General features: G+C 38.4%; 1 long non-coding RNA gene across 1 annotated transcript in view; it reads right to left on the bottom strand.

The window, feature by feature from the left end:
- Positions 1 to 14,312, bottom strand: part of LOC138067456 (uncharacterized) — a 68,049-nt gene that overhangs the window by 34,742 nt on the left and 18,995 nt on the right. The window contains exon 3 of the long non-coding RNA XR_011141423.1: positions 11,885 to 12,008. This is a non-coding gene — a long non-coding RNA (uncharacterized lncRNA). The remainder of the gene's footprint in view (positions 1 to 11,884; positions 12,009 to 14,312) is intronic.

The raw sequence follows: 14,312 nt of genomic DNA, 5'->3' as shown, positions 1-14,312 counted from the left end.
TGTATTTTACATTGCCCAGTCACTGCATAAGGAAATTAGATATCCTACTGGGAGCAAGTTTCAGACTCAGGTAAAGTATACAATTCCCAGTCTGACATAAAGTAATGAATTGTATGTCAGACTTTAAGGAAACTTTGCACTGAAAGGACACTTATGCACGCCACTCGGAGTCTTAAGACCGAATCTAGGCATTTCTGTGCCTTGCCTTAGGAATATAGCAGAGCAAACCAGACTGCTACAAACATATAGGTGTTTACATTCAAAAACCTCAGGAATGCTGCACTTCAAAATGTAGGCATTTCTAGAGTTTTACAGGTATTGGAAAATGAGCTGTACGGACCGCTTCCTGGACCCAGGCACGTAAGTTCTGTCTGTGATAACAGAACAGACAACAAATAACAAGTAACAGATAACAAAAGAGGAATTGTGGGCTCTGTCATCACAGTTTTGGGATGATCTGCACTTGCTTTATTTAGCAACTTGCTCAATTCAGCAGCAAAGCAGTGACTGAGACAATGACTGATCAGTATCATCACTGCTGAAACATCATTAATTATATTGCTCCCTCCTTGCTGTTTTTCTTAGCTACACTGAGAAGCCACCAGTTTCTCTACATTCTTTGCTTACAGCTAAAAGGCTCTATGACTCAAGAAAAGGCCTGTAAAGGCTGACTTCTTCTGAATCGTAAAGGTGAACAAAAAATTGCAGCCAAGGTGGCAAACAAGAGATCTTGATTTTAGCTTTTAGAACTACCTCTTTTACTAACAGAGTTTATTAATCACAAAGGAATCTTGAATAACATGAGACAGTAACATATTTATGATTATGGTTTTTTTTATCCTCTAACATAGGAGAAAATCGTGTGAACTATCACTATCTGCCCTATCGTTTATACTCTCCCTTGGACACCCATTGTTGGCTACTGTTAGACACAAAAGACTGTGCTATATGGATCTGACACAGGCTGCTCTTAAGTTCTTATGCTTGTTTGAAGTTTTTGTGGATCATAACTACCTCATGTTATACATTCACCCTTAAATTATACCTTTGGTTTGTCTCAGTAGAAAGGCCAAAGCCTGATTTTCTTCCCCCCATAAACAATGCAATCTTTCTTGTTGATTTAAATGAAAGTTGCATTAGGTTTTAACTCAGTAAATAGGAGAGAACCTGAAGTGTTTTCCCTGCCTGCAAGGTTATCTTTTGGATCACATCCAGGCTTTTCAGAATACAATAATCTCCTTTTTGTTTTCAACTACCCAAGAGGAATGGAAAAAAAAATGCTAGTCATATGAGCAACAATTCCTCATGTAACAATATAATTCCTGAACAACTGGCACACAGATCAGCACATAGCTTCTAGGTCTGCTGTACTACCCTAAGACATGGGCAGCTGAAAGACCTCCAGGCACATATACCCCATGTAAGAAAAAAATATCTTGAATCAACTCTTATCCTTAGATCTATATACAGAAATTATATTACCATCAGTGAGACTTATACATATAGATCCAAGGGTAGAATATAGATGCTAGTGTTTTGCTGTAGGAGCTGTAATTATTCACATTGTTTTTATCAAAATAAGTTTAAATTAATATTCTGTAAAACTGTTTAGTGAACAGGGTAAGTTCTGCTTTCCAGCTGGAACAATTTCAGACTCAGATGGATCCAGAAGAATACATTATCTAGCTTTTCAACCAATGAAACTATGACATGATGTTGAAATACCATTCCAGAGTCTCGTGGACAGCACACAGAAGAAATGCAATGGGTTATTTATGCGGTATTCAATATTCTTTTGTTATAGAGAAGTCATTTTGTATTCCCTTCCAATTAGAGGGAAAAGTTCACACAAAGTCCAAACCATGTTTAAATCACATCATCTACATGTTCTCCGGCTTTTTTTTTTAACCATTTATGATATTAATTGCAGATGTCAAGGATCCAAGGTTCTGGCGTTCATCATGAGTCAGCACACAAGAGACTAGTTTCTGAATTCAGCTGAACAGTACAAATCCACAGGCATGCTACTACCTTTGTCAAAAGCAAAACTTTTCCATAATAAGGAATCATACATTGTTCAATAGTCTTTGCCAGAAAGCTTTTAATCTGGGGCTCAAAATGATCAGCTGGTGGAAATTAGAATAACTCCAGTGGTGTATACAAGGTATCGGTTGGAGTTGGGGCAAATCCTGGTCCTAATGGAATTAATGGCAGATTTCCCACTGAATGTAATTGGACCTAAGACAGAAAGTGACTGCTGCATATGAGCTGGGGCAGACTGGTAACAGCCTTTCAGCTCATTCTACTTCCTTGGAAACACACAGAGGCTTTCATAAGTCCTTTTGTCCACTCCAACAACTCAAAGGAGACTTAAAATTACCTCAAAGCTAATGCTGAGCATTGCAGATACAACTGGTTTCTGCTTCACTGCTATGTAAGAAAAATAAAAATGAAATGTTGTTTCAGAACCATCTCAGACAAACATTTCACAAACTTTCCATATAAAGAGAAATTCCAGAAATTCCTAATCAGGTAAACATTTGTTCAATTTAAAATGTTTTCCATTGTCATTTAAAAATAAAGAAAAATAAAATATTTTTTAATTCATATAAACAAAAAAGTAATTCTGATTTTAAAACTAACATAATATTTCAGAGTTTTTTATAAAAGCTTTTATTTTATTTTTTGTATGAGCTAACTGAAACGCTTAAAAATTGCTGAAATTTCACTTCCCCCAAAATAGCGTTGGTCAAAAAATCCTAGCTCATTTGCTGAAGATTTGACCTTCAGACAGCAAGAGGTTGGCAGAATGGGTGCTTCTGGACCCGTTCCCAAAACAGTGGCTTGTGATGGTCTAAAAACATGTCAAGACAAAAGAGAAGCAGGTTTAGTAATCCTGGCCAACAGAATTGCTCCTGCTGTCATATGGCTACTCTACTCAAAATTGAGGGGCAGTTCAGCCTCCTGGTTGTCCCAGGAGAGGCAAAATGGACTTTCCTTCACCTAGATAAGTGCTCACTCCTCTACTGCACTTACAATAGAGCAAAGTTCACAATTTCCTTGCTCTTTGATTTGCTCTGTTAACACACTTTGATAATGCTGTACTGAGCATTATTATGTACTGAGCAACCTGCTCTGTAGGTTTACCTAATTATGCCTAGAAAAAATGTATTTTACCTTCTCCTCCCACTGTGTTTGTGCCTTTATACCTTACATCACTGAAGTGTTTAATCAGCAGGAAGAATATGGTTAGGGTCTTCTATTTTAATTTGAAGAGTAGAGCACAAAGCTTTCCTGTTTTTTCTTGAGTTGGTGACCTATTCCATAAGGAAAGCTCTCACAGAGGTGATCACTGTTAATTTTTTCAGTTGTTACTCAGGGCCATTGTATTGTCTGTTTCAAATATGCCTCCAGGCAGTTTTGGCCTGCTGAGATCTTTTTTGACACCCTGAGAACCACTGATGAGTTTTCATACCCCTGCGGCAATGCAACCTGTCCCCTTGGCAGCTAAAAATGACTCTGTACTGGTTGGACTGTTCTCAAGCATGGTTCATGTATTCTTTTCTTGGCACACAATTTTCAACAGGTGTAATCATGCTCTAAGAGGCTCATGGTATCAGCCTGTACTACAGTAATTGCTTAAAGGAGGTGATCTTTTAGAAGAAAGGACACTTGTATTGTTATGCAGGCTGCTGATCATTGCCTGGCATCTCTGTCCTCAAGGCAAGAGTCCAAACAACTTGTGAGAAGGCACTCTGCCATCTCAGCAGATGGACATGAGTGTAAGCAGCTTAAGGACTATGTCTGTGCATCAAACATAGGCATTGAGGGCATGATTCCTAGCCAAGAACGCTGCAACTGCTGTTTATCTTCTGCTTACCACCCAAGAGTTCAGGGAAAACGTCATTGCTACTTAAGACTTGGTCTGGATTCACTTTCAAAAGTATAAATTATGACAGTGTAAGTCATGTGTCTATCTGGCTTGAATAAGGCAAAGTCCTAAGAGAGGCCAAGAGAGTTATCAGGTTGAAATCTGCACTGGAACTAACCAAAATGTTCTGCTCATGAAACAACGCCAGAAAATGCTGCCATTTCATCATATTTGGGAAAAGACTAGGAGATGGACAAACAGTGAAATCAGTGTTATTATGTGGGTGAATTTATTTTTACTCAGAAGAAAAAGGGAAACTTGGCAGAACAAAGGTATATAATTGAAATGGCTAAAAATTTAGACCAAATATGAGAAAAAATCTGACCATAAATTGCATGAATTTATGGAATAACCTCTGAAAAGAAGGGTTAGAAGCATTTTTGTCTGGCAATTCTAATACTTTAAAAGAAAGACTTCTTGTAAGGAAGAAAGCAATACTGTATTCACTGTGAGAAAAGATGACATAATGCATCTTTTCCTCTCTCAATTCCATGAGTCAGATAAGATGACATTCACCTTAGGTACAGTGGTACTACAAGTTCTATAGTACTTCTGAAAGACTGGGTTAGAATGAAGTGCTTCAGAGGCCTTGTCCTTGCACTGGAAGGAAATGAAACAGAGGATCAGACAACATATTATCTAAACTATGATGTGACATGCTTCTGCTGATTGCAGCCAACTGCAATATCAAAGGACAGGATCAAGGACATGCTGAGTTTATACTGGGAATCTCTTAAAACTAGATTCTGATCTTGCTGTTGTGATCTGAGGGTCAGGCCAAACATTCACGAAGTGCAGAAAAATCTGGCACTCCCTTCACCATTTCAGTACCAAAAAGAGTTAGTAATTAGGGTAAGAAAAGAGGCCAAGTATTTTCCTTTCTGATAAAAAAGGAACTATAAATAGACAGAAAGAAATCAAGTGAATAAATAATATGTGCAAAACTAAAACTGAATGGGTTTCACTGCATGATATTTCAGTGAATAATTGAAACATAGTGTCCTAATACAAAAAACGGCCTCAAGTAAAAAGACAAATAAATAAATAAAATCATGACCCTGGCACAATAGATTGCAGAGCTGATGCTCTCTCTCTTAGGAGATTATCCATGCAGCATAAGTTTGAGGACTACATATTTAACATGATTTTACTTCATATATTTTTATTTATGTAGATGAAGCTATATTCATCAAGACAAATTTGTAAGATATATCATGCCTGTATGGAGACTGGGACACAGAAAACTCAAATTCTCCTCAAATCTTTACAAATACATATATTCATGGAGTAAAGTTTCTGTATATAGTGTCCCTAAACATCTCTCCTACGAAGAAAGGCTAAGAGAGCTGGGCCTGTTCAGTCTGGAGAAGAGAAGACTGAGAGGCGATCTCATCAATGTGTACAAGTATCCGAAGGGAGGGTGTCGAGAGGTGGGGGCCAGAGTCTTCTCCGTGGTGCCCAGTGACAGGACAAGAGGCAACGGGCACAAACTGAACCACAGGCAATTCCATCTGAACATGAGGAAAAACTTCTTTCCTGTAAGGTTGCCCAGAGAGGTTGTGGAGTCTCCTTCCTTGGAGATACTCAAAAGCTGTCTGGACACATTCCTGGGCAACGTGCTCTAGAGGACCCTGCTTGAGCAGGGGGGTTGGACTAGGTGATCTCCAGAGGCCCCCTCCAACCTTGGCCATTCTGTGATTCTGTAAACTGTGTACAGATACTAAGGACTTAGATATGTCTAGCTTCCTTTCCCACTGTCCTTCCTTTTTCCTTCCCTCCAATATGATGGTAAGATGGTAAGAAGCAAAACAGAGGACAAGCACAACTCTCACAAACATATGCAATATGTGCCAGCACCTCTCTCTACTTACACAGCTAGAAAAACTGCATTGCTTCAGACTGTTGTCACTCCATATGCCAAAAGAAAGGCACTATTTAATTGTCATTACCAAAGTGTCTTTCCAGAGTTCTAACAATTTTCAAAGACAGCACGGTGCACTTTGGCAGTTCTTTCATTATCATCACACTTGTATCTATATCAATATTTGAATGTATATATTTATAGTTCTATGCAAGGATCAAAACCTTCATACATAAGAAGGAGATTTATCAGAAAATATTTTTTGTGGTATCTGAAAAATATTGCAAGGCCATCACATGCCCCTGCATTGTTTTGTGTGATAAAGTAGATATGTTAGGACTCAAAGTAAATTATAAGAAACCTGCAGTTTTGCCCTTCACTGTTTGTTACTGTACCACTTTTCCTGCCATTAATATTTAAAGTCTAACTCAAAGCACAGTGAAGTTAGAATATCCTCACTGAAATACCTTTTTTTATTTATCATACTTTCATTCGAATATCCTAATCACACACGTAGTCACACACGTATGTCAGTTGAACTAGTAAAACTCATTTTCTCAAAGTGCTTTGTGATGTAGCCAGAGCCCCTCAACACACTTACAAGGTCAATTAACTTGATATTCTCTGTTTACTTACACAGTGTAGGTCAGCTATCAGGTTGACGCTCATGCGTTAGCCTTATCCTCTCTGCTTTCTGGCAGAATATCTGATTTGGGGGGGGAAGATGTGGAAAAATGTAAAAAAAGGTGCTCTCCTTATCTAACCCAACTACAAGGTAGCATGACTGGGTTTGGTAAGGCTGGAGGGTAAGCACCGAGCAGCACTTGATGAGCATCAGAGGAAAGAAGAAAGAAAATCTGAAGAAAGTATCCAGTAGCTGAACAGGAACTGGTACTAGATAGCACACAGATAATGACAATGTGCATTAACAAAGCTGGGAAGGGTGTTTGTTTTACCTTTAGCTTATCAAAGCCAAGGCTAAAGAAAGAGAGCAAGCACCTGCAAGTCAGGCACTCCACAGTCAAACTTGCACTTACAAGTGTCTGGCTTTCCAAAAGGAGTCCAGATATGTGCCATCGCTCCACACAAAGTGCACCGGGAGCATGATGTACCTCAAAACAGGCATCCAGAGAAGCTTAAAATGTGTATGCAGCACTAAGGCTAGACACTAGGATTCTGGTGGTCTTAAAGTACTTCAGTCCTAAAGCAAAATACTTGTTTTCTTCAGAAATGTTCCACTGTCCACCCTCTCACGAACTCACATCTTTTCCCTCTGAGGCTTGCTGCAGCTGTTCACCTCATCTGCCGTTTCATCCATATCATCTATTTTCTTTCCTGTGTAAAAACTCTTATACTCTCACGCTCTAGTTAAGCAGATCTTGCACCCAGCTCTCCTGTGGGAGATGCTTGCCTACCTAGGGACCAATGGAGCTAAACCCCTGCCAAACTTGCACAAAAGAGGACTAGTATGTCCTCTCATCACTAACCTCAGTCCTCATGACCCCATTCACAGAGAACTTTCTTGGAAAATTGCCTTTCTGTTGTATAAACTCTTCCCTCACAGCCCTGCTTCATCACAGTCTTACCTTAACTAGTGAACACAGATTTGCCAGTGGTGCTCATGCTGCCAACGCACAGCCAGGCAGACCAGAGTGGAGCAGGAGAGATGCCTGCACTCACCCAACTGCTGCCGCAGGGATAGAGCGTGCTGAAGCCTTGGGTGCTGCTCATGCCCTGTTCCTCCAGAACAATTAGCCCACAGTGAAATATACTTTTCACGTGGTTATCCAGGGAAAAGACAGAGGAAAAAGGGAAAGGTAGAGTCAGTGATCAGATGGTCCTTCCTCAGGCCTTTTCACACTCCTGACAACATATTTCAAGAATTTATTCTGTGCTATGGGGGAAGGAGAGGGAGGAAGTGCTTTTTGAAAGCTGCTGTTTTAGGAAACACCAAGCACAAGGATGTGTTTGAAATGTGACCTTGACCTATTCCATGCTTCACATTTTGCAGGAAAATGCTTTTATCTGCAGAGGATCCACAGCTTTTAGCCCTTTCCTGAAGAAGGGGTCTATGACCTGTCTTCGAAACAGCTAAGCGGGGACCATTCTTTTTTATTTTAAAATGCAGCTGAAAGTGGAGATGATGAAACAGCACTGAATAAAATATGAATCCTCAGAGCAGAACTCAAGCTATCCATCTATCATGTACTGCCCTACCCATGAAACTACATTCATATTCCTGTTATCTTATTGGCCCAGTGAATCCTGAATTCATTTCTGTACAACAGTCCAGATGCAACAGGATGGCTGGACAGCACTGCCTGCACATATACCCTGTTTAACCACAGGCAAGAAACCTGGGCCAGGAAATGGGAGATGTGGGTTTGAATTCAGTAAGAGAGGGAGAGGTGAAAAATAGGTGAACCTAGTTCTTTTGCAAGTATATAGGCTACTACACATCAGACAAAGGGTAGAGTGAAACTATCTTCCTTTTTAAGGACAGTGACATCCTCAATTGCATTTTGTCCAATCTTTCCAGCTCTCAAGGCACTTACTAGGATGGAATCCCTTTTGAGATTTAATCACAGGATCACCTAAATTCCAGATGTTGAATGTGAAGCCCATGAAGCCACATTCTGAACCCACTGTTACTTTAGCTTGGTATCTGGGCAGGGCTTACTAAATCTGAACTCTAGAAAAAGAGGGAACAGAAACATACTGAAGTACAATCAGTTGCAGCTACCTTCTGAAAGCCAACACCAGCCAAAGGGTCAGGGTTCAGCCCTGAAGGGGTCTTTACTTTTCCAGAAGGAAAAGTAAAGAAGTTCATGGCATATTTAAACTGACCAAAAAAAGAGAACCGAAAAGGGGAAAACATATAATAAAAATGTCATGAATAGCAAACTCTTCTAAATTTCCTATTAAATAAGTGTGATCCAGCAAAGCAAGCATAATCTGAAGTGCTGGTTCACTAGTTAATACGTTAGGTAAATCTTGGCTCAAAATTCTGCTGGGAACAATAGTCATTAGGCACTCTCACCTACTGTAGACGGTTATGAAGGATCTTAATAGAGGAAGAAGCTATTAAACATTTCATCTTAATAATACCTACCTGCTGTCTTACGGTCTACAAAAAGAGACACAAGAATTTTCCATGATAAATTTATCACATAGAAAAGGAAGAACTGCTACTTGCTACAGACTTTTGGCTGAATTTTTCCACTTATCTTCCTTGCCATTTCACTCTATACACTCTGGAAGCATTTGCTGCTGGAGGGGAGAAAAGTATTCTTTTCTGAACCAAACCAGCAATTCATGTAGTTTTATGTTCTACGCTTGCTAGCGGTCAATGTGAGTTACTTCCCATGCAATAGGATGGAAGAGGTACAAGAAATGCTAATAAAAAAAATTCTGTATAGCAGGATCAGTAAGAAAATTCTTGCTCAAACACAAGACTAATATGCCCTGAAATATCATGATTTATAATCTTTTCAATATTGTATTCCATTAATATTTGCCAGTTCTTTCTAATTTTAGTTCTAGTAGCTTAATAACACTGGGACCATTTCAACTCACATATTTCTAAGCAATATTTCACTCCTATGTTGCTCTCTCCCACTTCATCAGCACTTGACACACCCATGACCAGCACATGTTTTACTTGGGAAACAGGCTCTCTTTCCATTTGCTACCAACAAATACATTAAGTATATTAAAAATTATCCAAACTATCATCAAAGAGTTTTTAATAAAGAGCTGGAGAAACATTATCATCAGTTTTTCAAGTTTAAACTTATTTTAATATTCCAAACCACACTAAATACACTCTGCATTCAAAGAGCAAGTTGCTGGCTTTCAGTTTAACAGCTGTCTGTCCTTTTTGATTTAGCTTCCCAAAGTCAGATGCAAATCCCTCACAGTGCCTCCTTTCCTCTTCACTGTTCTGCTCAGATAAATTCCCCCACCCTCCTATGCTTTCTAAAGCACAAATGCAGCATGGATTTGCAACGTAAGTAGTAGGTCTTCTTACTGGTTAGCCAAACATAGATGGTCATGTAAATGAATTTTTGCATGCTGTCCAACATTAGTTTTTTGGGGAACCAATTTCTCCCACACTTACTTCCATTTTTCTGGAATTGTGAAAATCACTAGCCTTGATTAGCTATTTTGTCAAATAGATTTTGATGAGAAGAGTAGCTGGAAGGATATTTGACTAGTTCTGCATCTGTGCTCTTCAGCAGAAACAGCTCATCAGTTTAGCTGATATATCTCAGCAGAAAGAGCAGGATGAAATGCCATGAGGCTGTACTGGATTACTTGAAAGGTTTCCTGACCTAATTCACTTTAATTTTCCTCCCCCCTCCCCCCCCAGTGCCGTATGCTTCAGTAAACCTAATATCTGACTTTCATAACTATTTTGAAAATTATAAATATCTCTTTTATGAAGCACTATGAAAATTCATGGTATCACAAGCCTTATAAAGAGATGTTGAAGAAAATCTTTCATTAAAAGTGTATTCAGTGCTAAATGAATTTTCAAAACCACACTCACAGACCCATATATTGCCTGTATGGGAAATAAGATATATAAAGTTTGTGACTGGCAATCTGTATTTAAATGGAATATTAATGTAATAGAAAGTATTTGCTTGTATCAGCAAGACTATCATCATGAACTTTATAAAGTAATCTCTTGCTGTTAATAGCATTTCACAGGAATCACTAGAGACAGCACAGAAAACGTATCCAGTGTAGAACAACATATCCAGGCATACAGCAATATCCAATATACAGTCCTTTCTCTTCAAGAAATTTGATACAAAATTAGGAGATTTTTTTTTTAATTTCAAAATTTGAATCTGATTCTGGATCTCAGATCCTCAAAATATGAGGGTAGTATACCAGTCTGGTCCAGGTTTTCCATTTTATCCACAAAAAATATAGAACTCACTGACATTAAAATCTGGTACTAGATTACAAGGAAAGAAGAAACGTGCTCAGGCATGGAGTTTGATTTCTCCCCTTTATGTTCATGATATGGAACTTCAATTATACTGAACAGATGAGAGTGTGCAAATTCAACTGAAGTCTCAAGTCAAACTCTTAACTGGTAAAACTTAGCTATAACACCACACTAACAATATGAGCTACCACTGAATAAAAACAATCACAGTGAGAAAGAACAAATAAGTTAACTATGTCATTTCACTGAATAAATAAAATACCAAGTTCCAAGAATTTTAGCAATCACAAGGCTTCAAGTGGCATTTAGTAAGCCGTTTCTTAGAAAAATATTATTTTTATTCTCTTACTTTCTGGAATAATTAAACATTCTTTGTCTTGATGCTTTGTTTCATTTTCTATCACTGCAATATGGAACTGAAAAAAATATGAGATGTCTAAAGGCTGGCCTCCATTCAGACTTGATAAGGAAATGGTGCATGGGGGCTTTCCTGACCTCTCTGAGGCTGGCATTCATTTCCACTTTCCTGTTTCTATGTTCCAGTAGAATTCTGTGGCTTAAAAACCACCGTGATTCACAACACTGACATTCACGTTCCTTTCTCACTAACAGGGCCTAAAGGATATGTTCTGAGCATGTTCAACTTCATATAAAAGAGAGGAGAAGCACTTTCTGTAAACCCATTAGATTTATTTGGGTATCGGAAAATCTAGCTTAAAAAAATTCATTATATTCAACCTATCAACCATATCAGGAAGACAGTAACCCACTGGAAACTGCAAGACAAATGGTTCTCAGTCTTTCCGCAGGAAGCTCTTTTTTTGGATAGAAAAAATAAATATTTATCATTATTTTGAGATAAACTCTTGGAATTCATAAAGGATGATGGCAAAATGAATTGAAGTCTCTGAGAAAATTAATATTTCTTAAAATGTAGGACAGGAGGGCTATGAGAGACCGTGAGTTTGCCAAAGACACTGACAAGGAACTTAAGTCTGGGCACTCTACTCTACTAGCCTTTCTCCATCAGCTAGTTGTTCTGCTGTTTCTGCATGCTGACTTTTATAAAAAGTCTGTTTTTAGGTGAATATTAGATCCAAGCATTGGATGACAGAGTTTGTACACTTACTTCAGGGTTGTGAATGGCTCTGGCCCTCTGGGTATGAAGAGTTCAGAATTATGCAGGTTAGTACTGCAACGATGGGAATCCTCTTGAGAATCTGCCCTCAAGCTCAGTCTCAGCTCTGCATTGCCTGAGGAAGGGTATAGAGGTCAGGTTATTCTACAGGACAAAACATTGTAATAAAAACAGTATTTTTTGCCATCTAAATTACCACTGCCTGAGACAAGAAGCAAATTGTAATCTCTAATTGCAGGCTGTCAGAACCAAGTATTTTTCACAGTTCAATATAATTGGGAACAGTACTGCCAAACCGATCCCACTGCTGAAAACATGACTTACTGTCTCCTTTTTCTGACTTTGAAAAACACCAGAAACCTTTTGGCTTATTAATAGGGCATACACTTTTTTTAGAAGTACAAACTACATATTTTTTCAGAATATTTCTATATTAAGTTTCAGGACAGTCATAAATCTACCTTAGAAAACCCTTTGACTAGCAGTGAAGCTATGATTATATGGGATGTTTCAGAGTAATACTTATCCGATTATGCTGCAAATTTTTTAAAGGCTAAAATCAAATGTAATATAATCAAATGTAATTTAATTGAACTCCCTGGAGGAAAAGATATGTAGGGGGTCCACCTATATGACAGCTTTAATTCTTCCAGGATTTTCAGAAATATGGATGCAACTTAGACACTCACATTCCAGAACCACTGAGCTCTTGGAAAAGCCACTTATAGTAAAAATTTCATGAGCACATAACATAACATAGGAACATAAACTCCCTTTTCAAAAAAGAGGTAGGCACTTACAAGTTTAATTCTTCTAAAAATATACACAGCTCAACATAGTAATTCTCCAATTCTCATGCACAAAACCAAGGTAATTTAAGCTTTTTTATTAAAAAACAAACAAAAAAACACGGAATTCTTCAAAATGGAACTATTTTTCTGCTGAGATTCAAGTGAATAAATACATATATTTCTACAAACTCTATTTTTATGTATTCATAAATTACACAAAGTTAATCTTGAGGACTGAAGTTATATCCACTTGGGGTTTTTTAAAAGGTAATTGTTTTCCTCTCTTATTTATAATAATTTGAGCAAGGTCATTTCCACTGCAATGGGCAGTTTGCAGTACACTTTTCAAAGAGCATCAAAAAGAATCTAGAGAATACAAATCTATATTCTGAAAAATGTTTATATTTAGAATGAGTGTGAATAGTTAAAAAATGTGAACTATTTCCACCAGAAGGGATTGCCAGAAAAGAAGGAAGGTGGAAATACCTGTGTTCTCACCCTCTAGCTGTCTGGGAAAAAAAAGAATGGTAATTTCAGTTTCTTCCTACAGACCCATTCTTAGTAGTTTGCCAAAATCCTAGCACGCAAGCCCTGCTCCCCTTCTGCCAAGTAACAGGCTGCAAGGGAAGCAGTGAACCAATGCACTCAAACCCTTCTTTCCTTTCTTTGCCCTGCTGCTCAGAAAGAGGCCAGACTCGCTGCCTCCCCAGCCTGAACACAGAGGCTTTCTTTCCATTTCGCTCTTCCGTTGCAGCTAGAAGCATCTTCAGAGCCTTGAATTTCTCCTCTAGGAAAGAGGATTTTCCATCAGCTAAACATTCCAAAAAAAAAGTTCCCAGACATCTTCTAACATTCAGCAATCTGCTGAGTTCTGGAGCAGATGATTACTGTTTGAGCAGAGACCTTCTTTTGCTTCATTTTTGTACAGCACAATAGGGGTCAGTCACATTAATAGTCCCTTGACTCTGCAGTCTGTAACTTTAGAGGGTTATTTCAGAGACTTGGGCATTTCCACCTGTGCTGAGTTTTTAACAACCTGTTATTCTGAAAAAATCCTCCACAGCACAACAGCATTTAAGGATCTAGCAGATCCCTAAGGATCCAGCTGACACAATAATACAAATGTATTAGCTCACAGAAAGTGACAGCAATCTTGTTCTATGAATTCATAATTTTACTTTCAAATGGTATTGGGTCCCTCATCTAAATGAGCTGCACTCATCTAATGTGCTGAAGAACCCCCTTTCCCCACTTCTTATTATGATTATACTGTGATAAACTAATACCACGAATTATACCTGAGTTTAGGAAATAGAAACTTAGGACACATCGTTTGCAAATCCAGAGGGACCACTTAAAGTGTTAAGTAATGTGCCCACGCACATGGGATCCTGAGACTGTAAATCTATCTTACTGAAGAATACTCCCAAGAGTAAGTGTGAAAACAACTGGTTGCCAATAGTACAGTTTAAATCAATAAGCACTGCTGTGGCATTGGAACTTAATGATGCTTGTACCTTTTGTGACACTACAGTATACGCCCTCGTTGCTTTGTCTGATCCGAGCTGTAAGCTTTGCTGTTGCTGTTTCTCAAGCTGTTGATGGAGCAGCCTGAGGAAGACTGGAAA

This window comes from Struthio camelus, chromosome 5, assembly GCF_040807025.1.
Source record: "Struthio camelus isolate bStrCam1 chromosome 5, bStrCam1.hap1, whole genome shotgun sequence".
NCBI classification, from domain to species: domain Eukaryota; kingdom Metazoa; phylum Chordata; class Aves; order Struthioniformes; family Struthionidae; genus Struthio; species Struthio camelus.
The sequence above is the reverse complement of the archived record's forward strand: the minus strand, read 5'-3'. Positions and strand labels throughout refer to the sequence as shown.